This window comes from Marmota marmota, unplaced genomic scaffold (genome assembly GCF_001458135.2).
Source record: "Marmota marmota marmota unplaced genomic scaffold, marMar, whole genome shotgun sequence".
In the NCBI taxonomy this organism is placed as follows: domain Eukaryota; kingdom Metazoa; phylum Chordata; class Mammalia; order Rodentia; family Sciuridae; genus Marmota; species Marmota marmota.
The window spans coordinates 4,600,658-4,613,635 of NW_025999982.1; positions in this window are offsets into that span (position 1 = coordinate 4,600,658).

The window sequence follows — 12,978 nt, forward strand, 5'->3', positions numbered from 1 at the left end:
CCCTTCAGCACATCTCAGATGAGCAGCAGTTCAGGTGCTCAACAGCACAGCTTCAGAAAAATGGGCAAGGATTGAGAGGAAATCCACTTTGAGAGAAAGACAATAGACGGCTTTCTCAGCTGCACAGAACCAAGGGGAGGAAGGTCAAGTAGAATTACCACTCAGCATTTTCCAGGGTAAAATGTTTCTTCAATACATTGATTAAGTTTATAATTCAGGCCAAACTGAGAGAAAAGGAGCTAAGAATAACAGGTTGTGGGTTTCTGGGTATTTTTGGTGCCTTGGGTATACTTCATTTCATCTATACTTTGTCAGGAAACTTCTGTCCTTAATCAGACTTCTCAATAAAACTTCTACTGGGAAAAAGATTTAATATATTTAATACTTAACATAAGTATTAAAATTCCTAGATGGGCTAATTGACAGTCAAGATGCAGATACAGGTAAGTGTATAGTAAAAATGGGTGGCTACCTCTTTCTGCTACCCCTGCCAGCTGCTGCCAATATGCCTGATCCAATGAGGACCAGGTCGAGGATTGCTCTTTTGTGTCTGGGACATTAAAGTGGTGTCCAGGAGGGGGAGAAAAGGGCCAATTAAGCCTCCCCCTCAGGGTGAGTGTCTGGTTATATCAGGTGTGAGGAGGGCAGGGAAGCAGAGGTTAGGAATAGGGAGTGTCCAGCTGTGAAGAATGGAGCTTCTGCAGAGGAAGAAGATGCCAGCTGGCTCTGGGGTGACTGAGTGACATTGTAAGTTGTGTTGCATAGATAACTGTTAGGTGGCATGGTGGAATAGAGACAGCGTGGGGGAGGGTGCAGCAAAGTAGGAGACATTGGAATAAAGTGGTCTCAAGGAATTATTTGAGAAAATGGTGAAGAGAGAGGTTAGACTGGAGGTCCAGGAGAGGGACAGTGAGCGAGAAGTGAACATGAACACATAGGATGTCTTCGGCTCCAGCTACCTCTGGCAATGGTAGAAAGGGGACTGCTGAAGCCACTGGGTGAGGCCCACAAGAAAGAGGGGAGAAAGAAGGAGAAGGAGAGGTGGGAGTAGGAGATGTGGTGTTGAGGTCAAGACAAGGGGCAGGGGGATGAAGGACAGGGCCGGACAGGAAAGATGGGTCCCTGTTTAGTGAAGGGGCCTCCAAGTGAGTTGATGAAGGTATGGCTGGGCGAGGTGACAGAGAAGCATAGGGTGGAGGTTGAGAAAGTGAAGAGTGATCTTGCGGCTAGGATTGGGAGGTAAAGGGGATAAGGGAGAGCGAGCAAGGAGGTCCTACACAGGGGAGCAGGAGTGACACAAAGAGGGACGAAAGTGAAGAAAAGAGAAGGCTTGAATACAGCGGATTTCGGTCAACTTGCTGCTGCAGAGACAGAAATTGTATAAATCCTGTATAACGTTGGGATTGAAGGTCCCATTCTCTGGCCAAGAGGAGTCATTATCTAATTTATATCGGGGCCAGGCTGTGTTACTATTGAAGACGAGTTTGGGAGATTTGAGATCTGGAGACAAATGGAGAGGGCAAGTGTTTCTGAGGAGACAGCCAAGCGGGGAGGGGCAGGGAATCTTGGTTTGGGCAGAGCCCAAGGCAAAGAGTTCTCAGGAACCCAGAGAAGGGAACAGGAGGGGAAGGGGTGTCCTCACAACCTCTCTGATTTCCCATGAAGAAGCAGACCATCAGTGAGGATCATCACCACCCCTGACAGGTCCATGGCTGAAGCCAAGGGAGGCCCTGACCCAGCGCCGGGATTTAACAAGAGAGAGCCAGTGAGAGCGCAGAGCCGCTACTGAAGGGTTCCAAGAACTCACCCCAGTAGAGGGAAGGCTGTCAAGAGTCGAGTTCTGTGGTCGGTGAGGAGGTCAGCAACAGCAAGAGGCAGAAACACCCTGTTGTGGATATTGGCCAGGGAGAATTAGGTACAGTCAAGGTGGCTCAGATCCCCATGAAGGGACAGCCAGCAAGCAATAACCATGGACCCTGTCCTGAGTTTCAGCACCAAAATGTTAGGGTAGCTGGTGCAAATATCCATGAGAGACACATCTCTGAGTTCAAGCAAAGGCTTATTGACAGAGAATATCTGTCCGGCTGCCCTTCTGCAAGGTGCAGCAGCCTGCTGGAAACACTTCTTAACTGTGTAGTCATGTACAATGGAGTAGTTAAAAAATAACCCATCCAGTGGAGAGGATCCAAGATGGTGAATGAACGAGAGGGAGGCTGCATTCCTTGTCACTCTGCGACTCGGAGATTCAAGCCAAGGAAATGCTGTTTCTCTGCAAGGCAGCCGTCGCTGCCCACTGATCCCCTGCTCTTTAACCCCCATTTATCTGCCGTGATTGCCCGTCATCTACCAGCATGCTGCCAGTCTTGTGAGCATAGACGGCTCACTGACTGCTGCCGATTATCTGCCATTTGCCCATCTGCCCACCTCTTGCCTGCCCATCACCTACCACCCAACATCCACCCACAGATTGCCTGCCATTAGCCTACAGACCACCAGCAGATTGCCCGATGCCCACTGCCCCCCACTGCCTGGAAGTCCATTGTCACAGTACCCACAGGCTTGGTTACATGTGGCTGCTGCCATCTTGGGACACCCACCAGGGCCTGCAGGTTTGCCACTGCCATCTTGGGGCACAGCCGCCTCAGTCTGGGGACTGGATCGGGAGTTATATTGTCGGGGAATCTGCAGGTCTCTCCTGAGGTCTTCCTGCTGGGTGTGCTAGTGGCCACCATCTGGCTGCCTCCTTGCAGGGTGGCTCCCTGTGTGAATGCATCCCTGGTGGTCTCCTTGCAAGTTGAAATGGCATTGAGATCAGCAAGGCAGAGCCTGTGGAATCTGAATCCAGGTCTGTCAGGTTGCAGCTGGGTTTGTGTGGGCCAGTCTGGGTCTAGCAAGCCTGTGGAACACCAGAGACTAGGGGCAGTTTGGAGTGGGGGGAGGGAAACACAGGTTGGAGAAACCAGAGAAAATGGGCTCTCTCCAGCTCAGGGAATCCTGAAGTGCAGGGGGACGGAAGAGGCCAGCAACATCAGGTGGGAAGCCTGGAAGAGGGTGTGAGGGCATCTTGCCACCAGCTCACCTATCCAATAGGTCCAGCACCCACCAGGTGAGAGCTACCATCAAACTTCAGACAATCAGACCTATCTGCAAAGAAGGGAAGCTGAGAAATTCTTTGAAAGCCAATGGAAGCTATCATTCAATTTTCTGTTAACATTTTCCTTCATTTTTCTTTTCCCCTCTCTCTCACATCTCTACCATCTTTGAATCCAAATATTTTTCATGCATCAATTTATTGAGGAATGGGATGTCTGAATAGTATATTACAATAATGTTACATACCCTTATAGTTTTACTTTTTAAAAAATCTGTATATAATTTTTTCTCTCACCTGTCTCCTTTTCTCTTTCTTGCTTCTCTCATACTAACAGCCAAACTCTATTAATTACTCCTTTGCTCTTTCTATGAATTTTTACCTCTCTCTCCTTCTCCTTCATAAACATTACATCTTACACTACTTTTGTTCCCTCATTAGAAATGGTAAACCCTTTTAGCAAACTTAATGTTTACATTGTAGATAATAATTAAACACACCATTTCTGTTTATTGTGACAAAATTGTAGACAACTTAATACGAACTATTTGGTTTAAAGATGTATATTGTTTGCATTGGTGCTGTTAATATTGGTCTCCCCCTTAAAGGTGAGGTACTGGAAGCCTTCAGGGACACTGTAAGACTACAGGGTAGAAAGTATACTGCCTCAGATCCATACCGATGGATGGGAAGACACACAAACAACATAAAAAAACAAGGGAACAAAGCACCTCAAACAAACCAAGATGTTCCAACAATAGAATCCATAGACAACCCAGTAGAAGAAACATCAGACAAGGAGTTTAGAAGTTACATAGTTAGGCTGGTCTTCAAAATAAAGGATGGTATCAAAGAGAAAATACAGAAGTGAAGGATCACTTCAGTAAAGAGGCAGAAATTATAAAAAGGAATCAAGCAGAAATCTTTGAAATGAAGGAAACAATAAGCCAAATTAAAATTTCAATGGAAAGTATCACCAACAGACTAGACCACTTAGAAGACAGAACCTCAGGCAATGAAGACAAAATACATACTTTTGAAAATAAAGTCAACCGCACAGAGAAGATGGTAAGAACCATGAACAGAACTTCCAAGAAATATAGGATACCATGAAAAGATCAAATATAAGATTTATTAGAATAGACAAAGGCATGGAGACACAAACCAAAGGAATGCACAATCTTTTCAAAGACGTAATAGGGGCTGGGGTTGTGGCTCAGTGGTAGAGCGCTCATGTAGCACGTGTGAGGTGCTGGGTGCGATCCTCAGCATCACATAAAAATAAATAAAATAAAGGCATTGTGTCCAACTACAACTAAAAAATTTTTTTTTAAAAAAGACATAACATCAGAAAATTTCCCAAATCTAAAGAATGAAATGGAAAATCAACTACAAGAGGTTTACAGGACCCCAAATGTACAAAATTACAGCAAATCCACACCAAGGCAAAGTATTATTATTTTTTAAATATTTTTATTTTTTAGTTGAACATAATATCATCTTTATTTTATTTATTTATTTTTTTATGTGGTGCTGAGGATCGAACCCCGGGCCTCGCACATGCTAGGCTAGGTGAGCGCTCTACTGCTGAACCACAACCCAGCCCCACACCAAGGCAAATTATAATGAGAATAACTGACATACAGAATAAGGATAGAATTTTAAAGGCTTTGAGAGGAAAAAAAAAAAATCAAATTACACATAGGGGGAAACCAATTCAGATTTCAGCTGATTTCTCAATCCAGACTCTCAATGCCAGGAGGCCCTGGAAAAAACACATCAAGCTCTAAAAAAAAAAAATGGATGTCAACAAGAATTTTATATCCAGCAAAATTAAGCTTCAGATTTGAAGATGAAATAAAAACCTTCCATGACAAACAAAAGTTAAAAGAATTCACAACTAGAAAGCCTGCACCACAGAACATTCTCAGCAAAATATTCCATGGGAGAAAATGAAAAAAAAACACACAATGAAAACCAGAAAAGGGAGGAACTACACTAAGGGAAAGGTCAATCAAAGGAGAAACTAAGTCAAGTTAAAAAACAAAAATAGGGCTGCGGTTTTGGCTCAATGGTAGAGCACTTGCCTAGCATGTGTGAGGCACTAGGTTCAATTCTCAGCACCACATAAAAATGAATAAATAAAATAATGGTATTGTGTCCATCAACAACTAAAAATAAATAAATAAACCAAAAATGACCAAGAATATAAATCATATCTCAATAATAATCATGAATGTTACTGGCCTAAACTCATCAATCAAAAGACATAGACTGGCAGGTTGGATTTAAAAACAACAACAATATGCTGTCTTCAAGAGACTCACTGCCTAGGAAAAGACATCCGCAGACTGAATGTGAAAGGTAGGAAGAAAACATATCACTTGCATGGACTGTATAAATAAACAGGGATTTCCATACTCATATCAGACAAAGTGGGCTTCAAACCAAAGTTAGTCAGAAGGGATGAAGAAGGACAGTTCATACTGCTTAAGGGAATCATACATCAACAAAACATAATAATTGTAAATATTTATCCCCAAACAATGGAGCATCTACATATATCAAACAAACCCTTCTCAATTTCAAGAACAAGACAGAGATGCCCTCTTTCACCACTTTATTCAACAGTTCTTGAAACTCTAGCCAGAGCTAGACCGAAGAAAGAAATTAAAAGGAAAACAAATAGGAAAAGAAAAACTCAAACTATCATTATTTGCCAATGACATGATTCTATATTTAGAAGATCAAAAAAAAAAAATTCCAGCAGAAAACTTCTAGAACTAATAGATAAATTCAGCAAAGTAGCAGGATACAAAATCAATACCCATAAATCAAATGCATTTCTATACATAAGCAAGAGAAATTAGGAAAACAACCCTGTTCACAACAGCCTCAAAAAAATTAAAATGCTTGGGAATCAATCTAACAAAATAGGTGAAAGACCTCTAGAATTAAAACTATAGAACACTAAAGAAAGAAATTGAAGACCTCAGAAGATGGAAGGATCTACCATGCTCTTGGATAGACAGAATTAGTATAGTCAAAATGGCCATACTACAAAAAGCCTTATACAGACTTAATGCAATTCCAATTAAAATCCCAATGACATTCCTCGTAGAAATAGAAAAAGCAATCATAAATTTTATTTTGAAAAATAAGAATAGTTAGAATATCAAAGCCATCCTTAGCAAGAAGAGTGAAGCAGGAAGCATCACAATACCAGACCTTAAATCTACTAGAGAGCAATAATAACAAAATTGGCATATAACCACACAAAAGACAGAAATACCTTTTTCTTTGGGGTCGCTGTGACGGCTCCTCTGACCTTAAGGGTCCGCAGAAAGAGAGAGAGCGCACGTGTTGACCCCTTTCATTGACGAGAAGACATTCAAATGAGGCAAGGGGTCAGGTTTCAGGGGGCTGAGTCTATATTCATGATGTCCACGGTCAGCAGGTTGACTGCCACCTGGGTAGGCCACACCCAAGGACAGAGTAACTGCTGCCCCTCAGGTGTAGAGAACCAGACGCCTCGGGGGAAAAATCCCTGCCAGAAACTGATACAGGTGTTTCTCAGGTGCTGATACCAGGGGTCACACTATCTGGATCTGTGAGCACCAGGTTCCCAGCACAGTAGCTTTGACTTGTAAATTTACCCGCTTCCCTCCCTGGAGGGTCAGGAGGACACCCCCTGCCCAGGGCTTATTTGTCCAGTCCATGGCCAGCCAGTGCTCCTTGTCTCCGATGCAATCTCTTGAGGAGCTGGCAACAGGAAGTTGTTACTTGTGCCCCAGGCTGGTTTAAGAAAATGCTCAGAGGAAGTGTCCTCTATCTTCAGCCTTCATGCTGGTGGCTGCAGGTCAGATGACACAGAAAGGACCATAGTCCGCGGCTGTCTGGGCTTCTCACTGCTGATCTCCCCAGTGCTGCAGGCAGGGGAGCACCCACCCCTGAAGAGTCGCTGTCAGTCCCTGGGCTTGTTCCAGTCTGTTCATTCCTTCAGCTAATCCAGCTCCTGTTGGGAGTGGCTGGTGGGAAATCCACAGTAGGCCCTGGTCTCCGGCCTGCTATGGTGTGTCACAGCCTGCGAGATGGGCTCCTCGGTGTTTTAGTCAGCTTTTTCATTGCTGTCACTGAAAGTGTTAAACCACGATCCAAAGAAAAGACCACCAACTCCAATTTAAATCAAATTATGTGATGCTGAGGATCGAACCTGGGCTGCACCCATGCCAGGCGAGCGCGCTACTGCTTGAGCCACATCCCCAGCCCTTAAATCAAATTAAAGCAAACTTGTAATTCCCACCTGCTGGGGCTGTTTCTCCGGAAACAGAAGACAGTCCCACAGCTCTCTAGGAGCGCAGCTTTATAGCACAGAAAGTTGCAAAAAGGGTGGGGAGGGGTGTCTTGAGAACTTACAGATAACAGGATTTTGACAAGCACAACACAAAAGCTGGTTAATGGTCTAAATGGTTCAGCACTTACGGAGTAAATTTAGATCCCAACATCAGAATTTATGAGGCGCCATTAGAGCTTCAGAGAGGGTTGTTATCTGGCCAGGGAAAGCCAGAATTTAAGAGGTGCCACTAAAGTTTCAGAGAGGGCTGCTATCTGGTCAGGGAAAGCCAGGCATGGGTGAGTTCAAGGCACGGGCAGGCATTCCAAGCAAGTTTAGAAATCACAGTAATTTATAGTAAAACTGAAATTAACTTTTCACGCCTTTATGGCGAGATGGCTCCCATCTTAAGAGGGATTTTAAGCTGCGTTTATCAGCTGCACCTATAAACTGGGGGAATATATAAGATGGGTGGCAGCCCACTGTGTAGGTGAAGTTCTTCCAATGTTTTATGAGAACACTCCTTTACTTTACAACCAAACCTCATCATTCCATTTTGAGTCTCACCTATAGCAATCTTTTCAACTCTATTCTACAAATTGCATAAGAATAAGAGTTGGAATTAACAATTTTATTTTTGTACAACAGTGGCATTTTTTGTCGTGGATAATGTGCTTGAATCCCTATAATCATAGACATGTGGTAGCAAAAGGAAAAAAAAAACCAGGAAAACACTCATTTTCACCTTGAATATGTAAATGGTTAATTGTGTCCTGTGCCTTAAATGAAAAAGAATTTCTTTGACTTTTCCTTTTTTTTTTTTGTTTTGTTTTGTTTTGTTTTGTTGTGTTTGTTTTGGTGAAAGCATGTCTTTCCTTCCCCACCATCCCATGGTATGTTATTTAAAATTGAAAGGGTATTGAAATCATAGGTTTGTCAAGTTTAACATAAAGCACTGATATAACTTGCTAAGTAAACAGGGGACTATTAACGTGTTGCCTATCCAATCTTTATATTCTGGAAGTATGTAACTACTTTTGGAATTTTTTGTTTTTCAAGCTGGGAATTTAACCCAAGTCCTCACACAGGCTAGGCAAGTGCTCTACCACTGAGTTAAATTCCAAGCCCTGTCAGATTTTTAAAAAGTATTACAGGGGTGCACAGCTGGAGTTTTTATTTGAGTTTAAGGTGAGACTTTAGACTTGGACTATTGATGCTGAATAAGTTAATAACTGGGGACTATTATCATGAATGAATGAATTTTGTGTGGTGAGATAGAAGTCTTGGGAGCCCAGAATGGAATTCTATAGTTTAGGTATAATTTGAGAGATTCCCCCAGTTTTCTGTATTGGAAGCACAGTCCCTACGATGGTGATCTTAAGAGGTGGTGGACCCTTTAAGAAGTGGGGAGTAGTGAAGTGGTCAGTTCATTGGGACACTGTCTGGTCTCACCCAGTAAGTTAGTTCCCATGCCATTGGGTTACTATCAGAGAATGAGCTGTCCCCTCCAATCTCTCTGGCTTTCTCTCTCTCCATGTGACCCCTCTCAAGTGCACTTCTGCACACACTTCCACCACTGTGAGGCCATCTGCCACGAAGCCATCAGCAGAGCTGAGCAGATGCCAGCAAATTGCTCTTGGACCTTCAGGTCTGAGAGCCAAACAAATCTCTCTCTCTTTTCACATTTCCCAGCCTCAGGTATTTTTTGTGTAATAACAGAACACAGAGTAACAGAGGACTTTATTGGAAAAAGTAGACAACATGTTAGATCATATGGGCAATGTAAGCAGGAATGATGGAAATTCTAATAATAAAAAGGAAATGCTAGATGTCAAAACCACTGCTTTTATGTCTCAACTTGACTGGGGCATGAGGTGCCTAGATATTTGGTAAAACATTACTCTGAGTGATTTTGTGAGGATGTGGTGTTTTGTTTTGGTTTTATTTTTCAGTACGGGGAATGAATACAGCAGTACTCTTTTTTTTTTTTAATTTGGAGACAGGATGTCACTAAGCTGCTGATGCTGGTTTAAACTTCTGATCCTTTTGTTTTAGCTTCCTGAGTAGCTGTAATTACAGATACATGGAGCTGCAAATGTTTTGGGGTGAGATTAGCATTTAAATTGTAAGACTGAATAAAGCTCTCCCTATTCTAGATGGGTCTCCCCCACTCAGTTTAAGACCTAAACAAAAAGGCTGGCTCTCCTCAAATGGCCTAAATTACTGTGTCTCCCACATTCATATGCTGACATTTTAATCCCCAATCTGATGTTATGGGGGTGGGGCATTTGGAGGTGGTTAGGTCCTGAGGGTGAAGCCCTCATGAGAAGAATCAGTGTTCATAAAAAAGAAATTCCAGAGATCTCTCATCTCTTTCTGCCATGTGAGGATACAGATGTTGTAAGATTTGTATACTGAGAAACAGGGCACCAGGCGTTCAACAGGAAGCAGTGTTGATTTCATGCCAAAGGCCAAGTTCCTGAATGCAGTGAGGATGTAGCCCCTGCTGGTCCCCGTCTCCCCCTCCCCACTACATACTAGACCCTTTGTTTCCCCTACATGGAAAAATACATCTTCATGTTTTGTTTTTTTTTTATGAATTCATAAGGAAGTTGTGGCAGAGCTGCACAGTGCACTGGGTGGGGGGCAGCAGGGTTGTTCATGCCCCCTGAGTATTGGCAGTGTTGTGCATGTGCCAGAGAATGCCATGCCACCTTCTCTGTGTCTAGGGAATGCAAGCACAGTGGTGTTCTCCACCGCTGGCCACGCCCTGTTGAATCAGTCACACATGCGCACACAGGTGCTAGCCATGCCACCTCATCTTTTTTGAAGAGGGCTCCTGCCACATTCCCTGCTTTGATGCTCTATGGGGAGATGGGCAGCTCCTCATTAGGGGTTCCCATTAGAGGTAACTGCCAAGGAATGCGTAAGCCACCTAAGAATTTAAAGTCTAGAATAATTAGTAAAGAACAAAAGACAAAGTCAAAAAAGACAGTTTCAAAAAGGTAGAGCCCCTGATAGGTCCACTCCACACAGGAGCTGGAGCTAGACAATTAGAAAATGGCTCCCGTGGTTTATTTAAGGGGGTACATCAAAGGCAGGGATAAGGTTAAGGGGTGGAGTCTGGCTTTGTGATGTCTTGCAGTCAGCAGGTTGGTAGGTCACACCCATGTAAGAGGGGCTGTGCAGCTACCGGAGGTCACCCCATCTCCAGGGCTGTGTGGGACCTGTGGCAGAACTGAGGGGGAAGTTCACCTGCATCAGGCGGTCTATCTTGTGGGGGTGCCATGGGAAGTTCCCAATGCCAGACCTATCCCCTCACTGGCTGCATTGCTGATAGTCCACATACAGCCCACGAATGGCTTTCGGCAATGCTGCAATTCCTCCAAGGTCAAAGAGCATCATCTTGACTTAACAGCTTACATTTCCACAGCATGACGTGTGCAGCTGTCTCTCTTTCAACCATAGCCTCCATTGGCTAGAGACAGATTTGATGACCAGAGGTAACAAGCAAGGTGGGAGCAGGCAGGTCCTCAGCATGAAATCTACAACACTTACAAGAGTTATGAATCCCCCAAAAGTTGTAAACCTCTAAATAGGTCTTCGGGGTTCCAGCCCTTCCAGGTCCGGACTGTGACATGAGTAATCTTTCTTACATGATCTGTAATTTCTTCTATGACCTTGCTTTCCTCAGCAATATGTAAGCAACAGATACTCAGGTTAATTTTCCACATATCCCACCTGCGTAAGCAAGCAAGTAGTCTAAAGACAAGTGGTTTTGATAGATAGCATCATGCATTTGAGTACTTTGTTTGGCCCATAAATTGAGGGCTTACATGGTCTCATTAGTTATAATTTCAACAACTGCCTGGAGCCCAATGATTCAATTTAACATGTAGATGGGGGGTCCAGTATCCCAAGAACTCATCCTCTGCCCAGGTGGCTGGACCATGATAGTGAATTATCCTCTCAGGGGCCATTCATCATCTTTCCAGTCACCAATTGCCAGGGGTCACTGCTCTCTTTGAGCTCCTCGGTCTTCATATACTGGGACTCCCTCTTGATAATGGAAGAAGGGAAAATGGAGGGGTGAGTTGTCCCCAGTACACAAGATCTGGGCCTGTATAGTCCACCCCGTGCTTGCCATTCAATTTCTATGGCAGCATTTTCCTAGGCCTGTTTGAGGCTAGAGAAATTTGACAAGGGATAGGGATTTGCTTCTGTGTGATTTAAGGATCCCATTGGTTTTCTGGGTAATTTACATTATACAATTTTGGGTCCAAACATATTAGAGTCCCAACTGAGATGTTAAATGATTTTCCCTCTCAGGGAAGACAATATTTTCCAATAATAGAGGTTTTGAGGACCCAGACTCCAGTGGTTGAACAGGGAGACATGGTTCCACTATAGGGCTCATGGGGTCTAGCTCTTTAGCCTCCCATGGCCACTGATCCCCCATATTAGTTCCTCCACACACAGAGCAAGAAAAGACATTCAGAGATTGAACTATAGCCTCTGCCAAGGTTAGGAATAGATTTCTGTTTGTAGTGGAGATAGGAGGTGGGCTTTTCTCCATTTTCTCATAAAAGGAATGAGACCTGGAGGGAGAAAGATGTAAGTGAAGTTGTGACCCCTTTGAAGTACCATCTGGTTCCTGGGTCAGCATCTCGTCCAACTATACATAGGCCTGTTCAGTGGCTCGTTCTCCATCCTGAGTCTTTGGGGTCAACAAAAGTGAAATTAACAGTGTTACGGGCTCCCAGGTCATAGTCAGGTGTAGCAACATCCTTTTGAAGTAGAGCAGTTTTTCTCCTACTCTGTCAAATGGCCCATGAACACCACTCCAAGAGGGACCAAAAAATGGCATGATCAGTACCTGTGGACCACATACCATCTTCAGGCTGTTCACACATATGCTTGTCCTTGAGCCTGTCCCCCATTTCCCCAGATATGTCTCCATGTGATGTGGCGGACATACGGTAGGGCATAACAAATGCCCAAGTCTTACTCATGCCCCCACATGCGTCAAAGGGTACTGACATTGGTTGCTTTAGATTAGTAAAGTGAATTTTATAAATTAATAGGCCCTGTTCTACATCTCCTTCTGGTCAGCTTTGGACTTCCAGCCATTCTTTTTTTTTTTAATATTTATTCTCAAACTTTAGGTGGATACAATATCTTTATTTTAAATTTATGTGGTGCTGAGGATCGAACCTGGTGCCTTTTGCTTGCTAAGTGAGCACTCTACCACTGAGCCACAACCCCAGCCCCATTCCAGCCATTCTTCAATGGAGAAATTCTGTGGGTTGAAAGAAGCATATTGATTCCCCTGTTGGCAGATAGAATAGGTGGTCTTATTATACTTGCGGTCCCCAAGACTGTTCCCTGGCAGGAGAAATGGACATAATAAAGTAGATTATAGTGATACCTTGAGCTAATCGAGTCATGTGAAGGCCTGGGTTATGGGATGAGGGACTTAAATCTACAAATGGGAGCCAGATTAGATACTTCTAATAGCAACAAAATGTCCTATCAAAAGGAGGTAAAAGGATGG